A 12,923-nucleotide genomic window follows, 5' to 3' on the forward strand; every position below is an offset into this window, starting at 1 on the left:
ACCAGTATTAGATTCCGATGCGCCAGTGCAAGTTTGCTGTATCCCTTGGACCTTCACATTTACCATGATACACAGAAATTGCATCGAGATTGAATAGAAAAGGGACAGCCTACTTATGTACAAGAAGAGTTAATCATCTAAGAGTTTGTGCTTTGAACAGCTCCTGGGAGACCAGTATTAGATTCCGATGCACCAGTGCAGGTTTACTGTATCCCTTGGACCTTCACATTGACCATGAAACACAGTAATTGCATCGGGATTGAATACAAAAGGACAATGGCGACTTAAGAACAAGAAGAGTGAATCTTCTAAGGGATTGTGCTTTGAGCGTCTGTTGGGAGACCAGTATTAGATTCCGATGCACCAGTGCAGGTTTACTGTATCCATTGGACGTTCACATTGACCATGAAACACAGAAACTGCATCGGGATTGAATACAAGATATTCGATATTAAACTATAGTAGAAGAAGAGTGAATTTTCTAAGAGTTAGTGCTTTGAGCGCCTCCTCGGAGACCAGTGTTCTAATCCGATGCACCAGTGCAGGTTTACTGTATCCCTTGGACCTTCACATTGACCATGAAACACAGAAATAGCATCGGGATGGAATACATAAGGGACAATGCCGACTGAAGTACAAGAAGAGTGAATCTTCTAAGAGTTTGAGCTTTGAGCGGCTCCTGGGTGTCCAGTATAAGATTCCGATGGACCTGTGCAGGTTTACTGTATCCCTTGGACCTTCGCATTGACCATGAAACACAGAAATTGCTCGGGATTGAAAACAAGAGGGACAATGCCGACTTAAGTACAAGAAGTGTGAATCCTCGAACGGTTTGTGCTTGGAACGGTTCCTGGGAGACCAGTATTAGATTCCGATGCACCAGTGCTGGTTTTCTGTATACCTTGGACCTTCACATTGACCATGAAACACAGAAATTGAATCGGGATTGAATACAAAAGGGTTGATAACGACATAAGTACAAGAAGAGTGAATCCTCTAAGAGTTAGGGATTTGAGCGGTTCCTGAGTGTCCAGTATATGATTACGATGCACCTGTGCAGTTTAACTGTATCCCTTGGACCTTCACATTGACCATGAAACAAAGAAATCGCATCGGGGATTAATACAATATGCACAATGCCGATTTAAGTACAAGAAGAGTGAATCTTTTAAGGGTTTGTGGTTTGAGCGGCTCATGGAAGACCAGTTTAGATTCCGATGCACCAGTGCAGGTTTACTGTATCCCTTGGACCTTCACATTGACCATGAAACACAGAAATTGCTCGGAATTGAATACAAGTGGGACAATGCCAACGTAAGTACAAGAAGAGTGAATCTTCGAAGGGTTTGTGCTTTGAGCGAGTCCTGGGAGACCACTATTAGATTCCGATGCACCAGTGCAGGTTTACTGTATACCTTGGACCTTTTTATTGACCAGCAAACACAGATATTGCATCGAAATTGTATACAAAAGGGACAATTCCGACTAAAGTACAAGGAGAGAGAATTTTCTAAGATTTTGTGGGTTGAGCATCTCCTGGGAGACCAGTATTAGATTCCGATTCACCAGTGCAGGTTTACTGTATCCCTTGGACCTTCACATTGACCATGAAACACAGAAATGCATCGGGATTGAATACAAAACGGACTGCCGACTTCAGTACAAGAAGAGTTAATCATCTAAGAGTTTGTGCTTTGAGTGGCTCCTGGGAGACCAGTATTAGATTCCGATGCACCAGTGCAGGTTTACTGTATACCTTGGACCTTTTTATTGACCAGCAAACACAGATATTGCATCGAAATTGTATACAAAAGGGACAATTCCGACTAAAGTACAAGGAGAGAGAATTTTCTAAGATTTTGTGGGTTGAGCAGCTCCTGGGAGACCAGTATTAGATTCCGATGCACCAGTGCAGGTTTACTGTATCCCTTGGACCTTCACATTGACCATGAAACACAGAAATGCATCGGGATTGAATACAAAACGGACTGCCGACTTCAGTACAAGAAGAGTTAATCATCTAAGAGTTTGTGCTTTGAGTGGCTCCTGGGAGACCAGTATTAGATTCCGATGCACCAGTGCAGGTTTGCTGTATCCCTTCGATATTCACATTGACCATTGTAATATTAGTAATTTTCGCCTCACAAACATTAATATACGCTTAATAGTAAACGCCTGTTGGCCTAAAGTTATCGAACAATTGTAAAGTAAACGAAATGAACCATCGCATAGCAGCGACAGAATCCATTATTCTTTATCTTTGTCATTCTTGCGCGGTGCCAGTAAATCTCTATGTACATGTATCGATTAATGGTATAAAAAAGAATTCTGTTATTTCAAGGGAAATGAGGCTTTTGGCGCCTCACCTTTTACTGTTTGTATTCCATGAGAGGCGGACGTGGACTTACTGCGTTCTACAACTGTATTTTATATTTGATGTGAAAATATTGAGTGAATATGCTAATTGTTATTTTTTACAATTAGAAAAGATGTAGTTTCTAGTAACTGATATCGAACAGACAGCATCAAGAGGACATTTTGACTGTTATGTATAAAGTATTTAACCACAATGGTCATCTATTGTAATTTAATATGAAAAGGTATGTAGCACTAAAAAAAAAGTGTGTTAAAGATAAGTGTGCTTATTTTCGTAAATTAACCTTGATGAGTCCATCTCCTCATTTACTTAACTTAATTATTTTGTGTTACTTCATCATCAGAAATTACGATCACGCTGATGGGCCGAACGCAGCATGAGGCAGAAGGAACATTATCGTTTTCCTATTATTTCTGAACCAATTTTTTTTAATTGTGTAGTGCTGCATTTCTTTTAAAGTCTATAAATCTTCTGGTCCCTTAGTGTTGTTCCGGGTATGACTGTATCGCGACTATAAAAATGCACAGAAATGATAATGTTTCTTCTGAGCGATCTCATATATATATATATATATATATATCAATATGCTGCTCTTATTCAGGTATTTAATGGTCAACGTATGTTATTATAATAGCGTAATAAATCTCTGATTCTGTTGCCAAGTGGCCCACCAAAATATTCACTTTTTCGACATTAAAAAAAAAAAGTAACAATTCTTTTTATTGTTTGTCCCCCAAGAGCAACGCTACACTTGGCGCCCGAACAGGGACATGATCAAAAATCATTTCATGTATGTGTTTATTAATTTTTCAGTGCTTGTTCTAATAACTGTTTCATTTTTTCATGTGGATGCAATTCAACTGAGAAAGAGAAGTGGGAAAACCTTTTAATTTATTCAGAAGAACGATTGATGAAATTACCAAAAAACGCGAGTATCCAGCTGTATCATTATCAAGACAGCCATAGTAAGTCAAATTTTTATACGCAGTAGCCAAGCTTTCGTAGTGACGTAGCATCTTTCGAGTTGATCAGAACGTAAACCTGTCTTTCCTTGCCTTGAAACAGCTTTATTTCAATTTGTCCATAGTCCATTCTTATGTAGTTAAATTCAGTGAAAGTGTACCATTGTTGTCAGTGCATAAAAAAAATTACGATATGGCGGATAACTACGCTCAAAACGGGTAAAACGTGTGATATTTCATTTGTTTGTAATTAGTAGGAACCATCTTGTCTTCTTGGCGTAAATGAACGTCAGTTACCCAGAGTTAAAATTTTATCTTAGGTCCCAGTAAGCCATAGCACTACGTCACAGACAAACGACTGACGGCAGTGACAAACAGTATCTGTAGCATTTTGACATTTGACAAATAATTCACGACCATGGCTGACGGTAAACAGCGCACACAAACAAAACCAGACGACAGCGGTGATGCGAATGGACCTCACCATCCATTACTATCACGCGCGATAGGTACACGAGCGGAAGCAGAAGCAGTCTCGACCGAAGTTTTAGAAGCTGGTCCTAGTGTGCAAACTATTCCCGCATTTGAAAAAAATGACTTGGCTGCAATGATCGAAGCCATAATGGAACGCAAGTTCGAAAGCTAAAAACAGGAAAGATTAGATGAAAAGGCCCGCGAAGAAAAAGAGAAGGCCGAAAGACGGCATAATAAAAATCAGGTCCTTACAAATCTGTGCAACTCAGTAAAAGAAGACATAAATTCAGTAAAAACAGAAATAAATTCGTTAAAAATAGACATAAATTCAGTAAAAACAGATCTGCAAACGGAGATAAATGACCTAAATACACAGTTAAATTCGGTAAAGGCCGAACTAAAGGCAGACATAACAGCTGATTAAAATACCCTGTTGGGTAATGTCCAAAGCCAAATCAGTAGTCAGATCACGATCATGAGCCTAGAAATTGACACACAAGTAGAGTCAAAAATAGAGGATATTTCAAAACGGTTAGATGAAAAAATTGAAGCAGCCCAGGGAGAGATAAATTCAAAAGTGATAGAATATCAAAAACAAGCTGCGACCTTAAAACAAGATTATACTGCAATCTCTGATGAGGTCAAAGGAGTTAAAACCGCAGTAGACACGATCGAGAATGTTGTTGATGATCTTTCCAAACAGATTGAGACTCTTAATGTAGAGGATCAAATAAAGAATACTGTTAAGGCACATGCTGAAGCATTGTCCGACCACTACCAAGAGTGGATTAAAAACAAAAACGGATTCATAGAAAACAAGGTCAAGAACGAACTCAGGGGAACGGTCAAAAACGTGGCCTTTGAAATATTGGCAGCCCCTGGAAAAACAGGAGACACGGTGATGTCAGAATTAGGCCAGATAAGACGAACGTTAGCTCAAGATTTACCTGAATGGCGTCAACAGATAGTTGATGAAGTTCGTACACTAAAATGTCAAATTGAAAATTCCCCACCTTCCGTGTCAGGAGAGTGGAATAATTCACCACGAAGTAATGAACAACAGCAGGTACACTACCGTTCACCATTTGATAACGCTCAAACTCATAGTTCTATAGAAGCACAAGTTAACCAGACTACCAGCCCACCCACTTTTGTCAGTTTGATGCAGGAGGAAAGCGTGATCAAACATCGTATTTTTCCGACCTTTCACCCACAGAAAAGAGAAATTGATCCTATAGTGTTCCTCCGAAATTTTTCAGGAATTTTCCCGAATAGCTGGAGTGACCGATAGCGAATTCAATTCGTTAGTGGATTTATCGTAGGCGATGCTGCCTTATGGGGAACCGAAATGGTCGACTCTTGTAAAAGTTACAAAGAGTTTGAACAGATGTTTTTAGCTAAATTCTGGAGTTCTGGTGTGCAGCAGCGCCTGAGAAAAGAGGTTTACAACGCCGAAGCGTTTAACAGCAAGCGCGGTGGTTTGAGAAGATATTTTGAAAAGTATTTAGCGAAAATCAAGTTCTGGGATTCGCCGATCACCGCCAAAGACGTTATTATGATTCTAAAAACTAAGCTACCGATTGGGATCAGAGAAAAGTTAGTAAACGTGTCTGAGGACGATACGGACACTTTCCTATCTTTGTTAGACTCGTTAGATCTGATTTACGAGGACGCTAGAGTTGATGTTGGCAACGCTCACTTCAGTGCAGGCGGCCAGCACGATACAGAATACGTAGGCAACACTGGTGGCCGAGCGAAAGCGCGTCACAGCGACAACCAGTACCAACCCCACAACGGTTTCAAAAATAAAAACACTACGTACTCCAACAGCAAATACAAAAATAAGTACAATAACGGCAAGAGATACAATCCAATATATAATTCGTCACCACCTCAGTACGAAAATGCACATTATAACAAACAGCCCCAGCAATATGGAAACGCGCAACCGATCAACGGGAATTATCAAAACGATCAGTCTTACGATTCAAATCGACAGTGGAAAAGAAATAAATGCCATAATCAAGGTGGACACCAATGTACACCTTTCACTAACGGTTACAGTCAACACAAGCCACAGCAAAATACTTTTCAGCCACAAGCGAACGGACCTTCGGGAACTCTGAAGCCTAAACGCCCGCATAATACGCAAATTTATTATGCGCAAGCGAATACGCCAGGACAACAAGAATCGTTTCCAACCGAGTTCCTACCACAAAACCAACACCAGTTCCAGACGGAAGAAACATTAAGAAATATAAATCAGCAGGAAAGTAAGCGTCGAGCGGAAAATTAAAAGCAGCACCTTTGAGCCTCCTAGATGATGCTGCAGGTTTGAATGGGGGCACCCTGTCCCTTAGTCCACACGAAATTAAAACAATTAGGTATGACAAAGAGACAAACTTACGGGATGATCTAGTAGCAGACACTGAGACGAAAGACAATGATGACGTATGGGACGAACAAGTTCAAGCTTCCATAAGAGTATCAATTGCCAACATACCAGTAACAGCCATTGTAGATACAGGAGCTAATATAAATGTCTTATCTTTATGTTTATTTAAGCCAATATCCTCTGTATGCAAAGTTTTATCACTTCCAATTCAAGGTTGCACCGTATCGGGAGCAATTGGTCCACTAACAGAACGTGTAAATCTTCAGACTCAGCTTCAAATCCAGATAGAGTCTACTTCAGTAACGTGCATTTTTCTTATTGTTAAAAACCTATCAGTGCCATGTATCCTGAGTATGGAATTCTTGAGGCAGACGAAAGCTAAAATTGACATCGAGTGTGGAATCTGTACTCTAGTAGCGAGTCAGCAACAAGTAACTGTAAATTTGTTAAGAAGTAAGGTGAAGACAAACTTTGGGGTGCTTCAAATAGCAGTACGGCCATGGACTAAAAGACAACAGTACAGTCAGACAGAAGACATGACAGATCTTGAAAGTGTTAATGACGATGAGTATAAAGACCTAATTCCCGGTCAGAATGAATTATACGGTAAAGCTAGTGAGTCCATTGAATTTGAATATCGAATGGATGTCCTGCCCCATTCAACCTACTGTAGAACAAGCTATTCCATTCCATATGCGAGACGAGAAGCTGTCAAATGCGAGATCAAGAAAATGTTACGCTGGAATGTGATAGAAGTATCTCATTCACCTTATTCGAGTCCTTTATTGTCTGCGCTAAAATCAGATGGTAGCGCAAGGCTAGTCCTAGATGCAAGATTAATCAATAAAATTATAGTACCCATAAGAACGAGACCAGAGGCTCTTGAAGAGCATCTGCAGAAGTTTCATGGAGTTAAGTATTTGAGTACCCTTGATTTGAAAAGCAGTTACTGGCAAGTAAAACTTGCGCAGGAGTCAAGGAAGTACACTGCCTTTATATTTGCAGGTAGATCTTACCATTTCAAAGTTGTACCATTTGGACTAAATGTGAGTTCCGGAATTTTTATTTCTGCCCTTGACTATGTACTAGGTCCTGAACTTTTAGATGAGGTAACAGTCTATGTGGATGACGTTCTTGTAGCATCGAAAAATTGGGAAGATCATGTGGCCCTTCTGCAAAAGATATTTCAACGATTCAGAGAGTATGGTGTTACAGCAAATCTTAAGAAATCCAAGTTTGGAAAAAGTGAAATTAAATTTTTAGGACACATCATCACCCCTGAAGGAATTAAACCCGACCCGGAAAAATTGTCTGCTATAAAATACTTTCCAACCCCTGTTACAAAAAGGCAACTGAGAGGATTTATCGGTCTTACGTCATTTTTCAGACTTTTTGTTCCTAATCAGGTATTGAACAATCCCGCTCTTCACAACCTTTTAAAAAAGAATTCACATTGGAATTGGACGCCGGAATGCCAAGACGGATTTAAGAAAATTAAAGACAGTCTGGTTAACAGTAACATTCTCCATCATCCTCAGATGGATAAGGAATTTTGTATTACTGCAGACGCTTCCTTTGTGGGTATCGGCGCTTGTCTTTTCCAGATTCAATTAGTAAATGGACACGAGCAAATCCAAGTGATTAGCTTTGCGAGTCGAGTGTTATCAGAGTGTGAGAAGTCTTATTCGGTTACGGAGTTGGAGGCACTTGCCGTAATATGGGCTTTTAGGCGATTTAACTATTATATCTATGGAAGAAAAATTAAAGTCTATTCAGACCATCAAGCTTTATCATTCCTCCTTACATGCAAGTTGCAACACCCTCGTCTTACTCGATGGTCCTTATTCCTGCAGGAATATGACTTTGACATTGTATATATAAAAGGTAAAGATAATGGTATAGCAGACGCACTTTCTCGCTCACCTGAGGGCTTACTAGAAACCAGCGAACTGGTGGAACAAATGTCTAATTATAAAGTTTTGTTAATGAAAGATCCAATTCACAGAAAGTATTTTCTTCAGTTATGTAGGCAGATTCAGATTCTTCAAAATACAGATCCAAAATGGAAAAAGGTTAGACAAATTCTTCACGAAAATCCAGCCCACAAGTTGTCCAAGTTTTATAAAGTTCATAACCAAGTGCTATTTCATAAGACGTCTGAGTCATCTGGGGGGGGGGGGGGGGGTGTTTGCATCCCTCGAAATTTCATTGAACATCTCTGTGGTACACTCACATTTCATGGGGTCACTACGGACCAGAAAAATGTAAAAGGAAAATCTCGACTTACTGTTATGTTCCGAATCTACACCAGAGAATTCATAAATTATTGAGAAACTGTGTCATCTGTCAAAAGGCAAAATCCTTAAACATTTCCACTTCAATTCCACTAAATCCAATAGTTGCTGAAAGGCCAAACCAGCTTCTTAGTATTGATTTAGCAGGTCCACTACCCACCGGTAGGGGAGGCGCTAAATACTTAGTAGCAATCCTGGACAATTTTTCTAAGCACATAAGACTGTACGCAGTAAAATCTTCTTGTGCAAATCCAATAATTCGTCGCATTGAAAATGATTATTTCCCACGATTCGGGGTTCCAGAATCAATCTTGTCTGATAATGCTTCAAATTTCACATCACGCCCGTGGCGTGCATTTCTTGCTCGCCATGGAATCAAACAAATTTTGATATCCCTGTTTCGACCGCAATCGAATCCGACAGAAAGAATCTTCAAAGAATTTAACAGATTTATAAGGACGTACATTCCGAATAAGCAATCTAAGTGGGTAGACTTCGTAACACCATTCGAACAGATTGTGAACCACCTTCCTCATCTGTCGACCGGATTCACGCCACATGAGTTAATGTCAAGATCAAAAGAGAGGAATGAGTGGATAGACCCCCTTCCAAAGTTACAAGACAACGAATTGGACCTAGACGCAAAAATCAGGCAAGCTCTCATATCATTGACAACGTATGCTAACCTCCGAAAAAAGGCATTTGATAAGAAGGTAAACAGAGTTATAGATTTCAAAGAAGGAGAAAAGGTTTTAGTCAGGACTCACTTTAAACCATCCCTGTTGTTAAAGAAGAATCGTAAGTGGCAACACATTTATGAAGGTCCCTTTGTGATAATGAGGAAACCACACATTGGTAGCTATTTGTTATCTGACCCTGCCACGAATAAAATCAAAGGTTTGTTCCACCATCAAGATTTAAGAAAATTTTATAACGCCAGGAATTAAGTTAATTTCAGCTGTAAGAAAATTCTAAGGTATTGGAGATCAGGATTAACCAATGAGTAACAAGAACGGAACTGAACTGACTACGGACGTTAACCGGTGCTGAAAGGAAACCTTATGTATTAAAACAACGCGTCTGGAAAATAAAATACAGAATAAGTTGTAGACTTGTATTTACATGAATAATCTTTATGCAAACAGGAGGCCATGTCCTAGAGGCGATTTTCAATTTTAGTTATAAGTTAGTATGTAAGGAAAATGATGTACTCGAGAGGTATTAATTAGCCCCAAAGTACTAAAATGAGGAAAGAGGAAGGAGCGAATAATGCACTTCTCTCGCTAAATAGTAATTTGAGAATGAGCAGGAAGGAGCGAATAATGCACTTCTCTCACTAAATAGTAATATGAAAATGATGATTATATGTGCTTAGTATTAGCAAGTGAAATTTAATCGAGGACAAATTAATGACCTGTTTTAAAAGGAAATACTTAAACGTCCAGACAAAAGAGGAAAGTTGTGAGAAAGATTCGATTCCATGAGGTTATTCCCTATTTTCAAAGGTGACGTAAATAAGGCACCACCTGTTAGCGTAAAACAGTCGGTAGATTTAACTTGTAAATTCCAGCACAGTGCTGTGCCAGCGATAAAATAACATCTCTTTGAAGTGAACAGATACATAGGATTAAGCATGAACAGATTGATAACGCAGTGCAATTGTTCTAAAAAGGCCTGACGTTAACCTTAAGTAAAAGCGTGATGGAATAAAAAGGAAGTTTATTATATAACGCAAGGTAAGATGAGTCCACACTATAAACAAGCTGAGTAAAAGAACATATGAGTAACATGGTTTATTATGTCAACTTCACGGTACTATTGAGCATTAGCGATACTGCAAATTCACAAGCTAGCAGCACATAGAATAAGGATTTCGCCCAAGATTCACAGGTAGCGACAGCAGCAAACAACACTCTAGTGAGAGGCTTATATATACAAATGATAATTAATACCCAAATGCGTAATGCATAAACTTGACTTAGTCTAAGAAATGAGCAAAGAGTAGTAAGCAAGCTGCAGCAAGATACATATTAGATATACATGCTTGAAGTGATAGATTTTATTTTAAGTGTGCACTGCAATATTTATTGTTTTCTCTGTGATTATGTGATTATTGAATCCCTTTCCTAAGTGCAAATCCTTTAAGATCCTTGATCCTATCCACTCCTCAGGATCAACTTGTAAAGATGCACGTGTGCTTAGGAAGTGAGGCACTACATATAAAAATGAGTAGGTTCGCGACACGCATATTGCTTTTGTAATGCGCAAGGTAAATTAAAGTTTCGACCTGGTTGAGGAGTAATTTAAATTCTGTCGACGATCAGCGAGTAGACCCGCTTTTCCCACCTTTCTTTTTTCGACTGTTTGTATTTCTACACGAAACTCAGAGGCGGAATTGCTATTTTCAAATCTGTCCTCGAACTTTCTTTAAAGACAAGCACATACGAGAAAAACTTTTGACATAAATGAAGCTCCCCTCACAAGTCACTAAATAAGACGAGCACTAAAAGAAAAAGTATTGGTCCTACAAAATGAATAAGCAAGCGTGATAAAGATTACTATGAATGAAATTAATTTGTAAAGGAGATTGGAATGGATTTGGTCAAAGAAAAAGGACTTATAATAGCCTACCTGTGACCGTAGGCTTAAATAAAAAAAAAGACTAATTAAGAAACAATTGTTTTGATTCAAAGTGGTCAATTAAATTATTTATCGATTTATATGAACTCTTGTAAATATTAGTATGTAAATCAACTTGTAAACACCGTGTGATGTTATGACGCGAGAATTTCTTTTAATACACCGTTCATGCAGACGCTCGACACAGTGCAAGTGAAGTTTTAAAGTTCGACGGTTTTCAGTGGCAGTATTCTACTGCACCATATGTGTGAAAAATTCGTTGATGTGTGCAGTGTGTAATAATCAGTGTCATTCCACACATGCAGTTGCAGTGGTAGCTACCACTTACCTGTGATTCCGTAACTGGATAGTGGACAGGAAGTGATGTGAGGCAGTTTCGGTGGCAGAAGCTCCCTCCAGCAATCTAAAAAGCACAAAGCCACGATCCGCCGAACAAAAGCGACGCACGGCACCTCAAGCGCGAAATCAACGCTCTGCAAGAAAGCTCCGGTCACGTGCGCGCGCACAGACTGAATTTCAAGATTGCTCGCAACAGTGGAGGCGGACAGCCACCACGTGACGCAATAATGTAAACGTTCAACCGCCAACGCAGTTGCTGTGCGCTACATTCTGTAGCAAAAACATTCACACCCAGTACTGAAAACATTTTATATGTATCATAAACCTTCCGAGAGACTCTAAGATAGAGAAGTTAACGTAATTATTGTAATGACTGATTGTACACAGAGACAAGTCACAAGGTCACCTCTGAACACTGTTGAAATGTAAACTTTGATGAGAGGTCACGATACGAATGAAAATAAGCACACGAAAATACGTCAAAGGATCCGATCCTTCCTATATCCCATCCCACATGTATATAAAATTAGTTTTGTAAGCTATTCTAATATAAAATATTTTATCTGTTTCATATGTGAAATAATTCGGAGAGCCACACACGAGCCCTGAAAGTGAAAGATATGGACTTCCTTGTCGAAGCCATCACCAGTGGCCGCTCTACAATCCACGTCTATCATAAATAGTGTATGTGCGACGAAAATAAATGTATAATTAAGTGCGACGATGGACAAGGCAATCAATCGACAAGACGATGACAATATAATGAATACTGTCAAAACAGAAAGTTGTGTACCAGTTGAGATAGTCAATTTACTTTTGCAACGATGAAAAATGAAGTGTGACTCTATTTCCTTATAAATTTTGTAAATATGTGTACTTATAGCCTTAATTTTAAGAATCATCAAGATAGACTGAATCCATACAAACACTGATAGAAACACAGAACAAATTCACAATGATCCACCGTCAGTAATTACGAATTGAAACGTTAAATCTTTTTTTATGGAATGAATATGAAATGAAACTTTTAATAACCTATGTGTTACACCCGAAAATTACAAATATTCCAATGGGCATGAGGATGAAAGTAATACCTTCGGTATTCCTTCCCTCCTCATGGGAGGCAGTGTAATATTAGTAATTTTCGCCTCACAAACATTAATATACGCTCAATAGTAAACGCCTGTTGGCCTAAAGTTATCGAACAATTGTAAAGTAAACGAAATGAACCATCGCATAGCAGCGACAGAATCAATTATTCTTTATCTTTGCCGTTCTTGCGTGGTGACAGTAAATCTCTATGTACATGTATCGATTAATGGTATAAAAAAGAATTCTGTTATTTCAAGACAAATGAGGCTTTTGGCGCCTCACCTTTTACTGTTTGTATTCCATGAGAGGCAGACGCGGACTTGCTGCGTTCCACAACTGTATTTTATATT

The sequence above is a fragment of the Schistocerca americana genome, chromosome 3, assembly GCF_021461395.2.
Source record: "Schistocerca americana isolate TAMUIC-IGC-003095 chromosome 3, iqSchAmer2.1, whole genome shotgun sequence".
In the NCBI taxonomy this organism is placed as follows: Eukaryota; Metazoa; Arthropoda; class Insecta; order Orthoptera; family Acrididae; genus Schistocerca; species Schistocerca americana.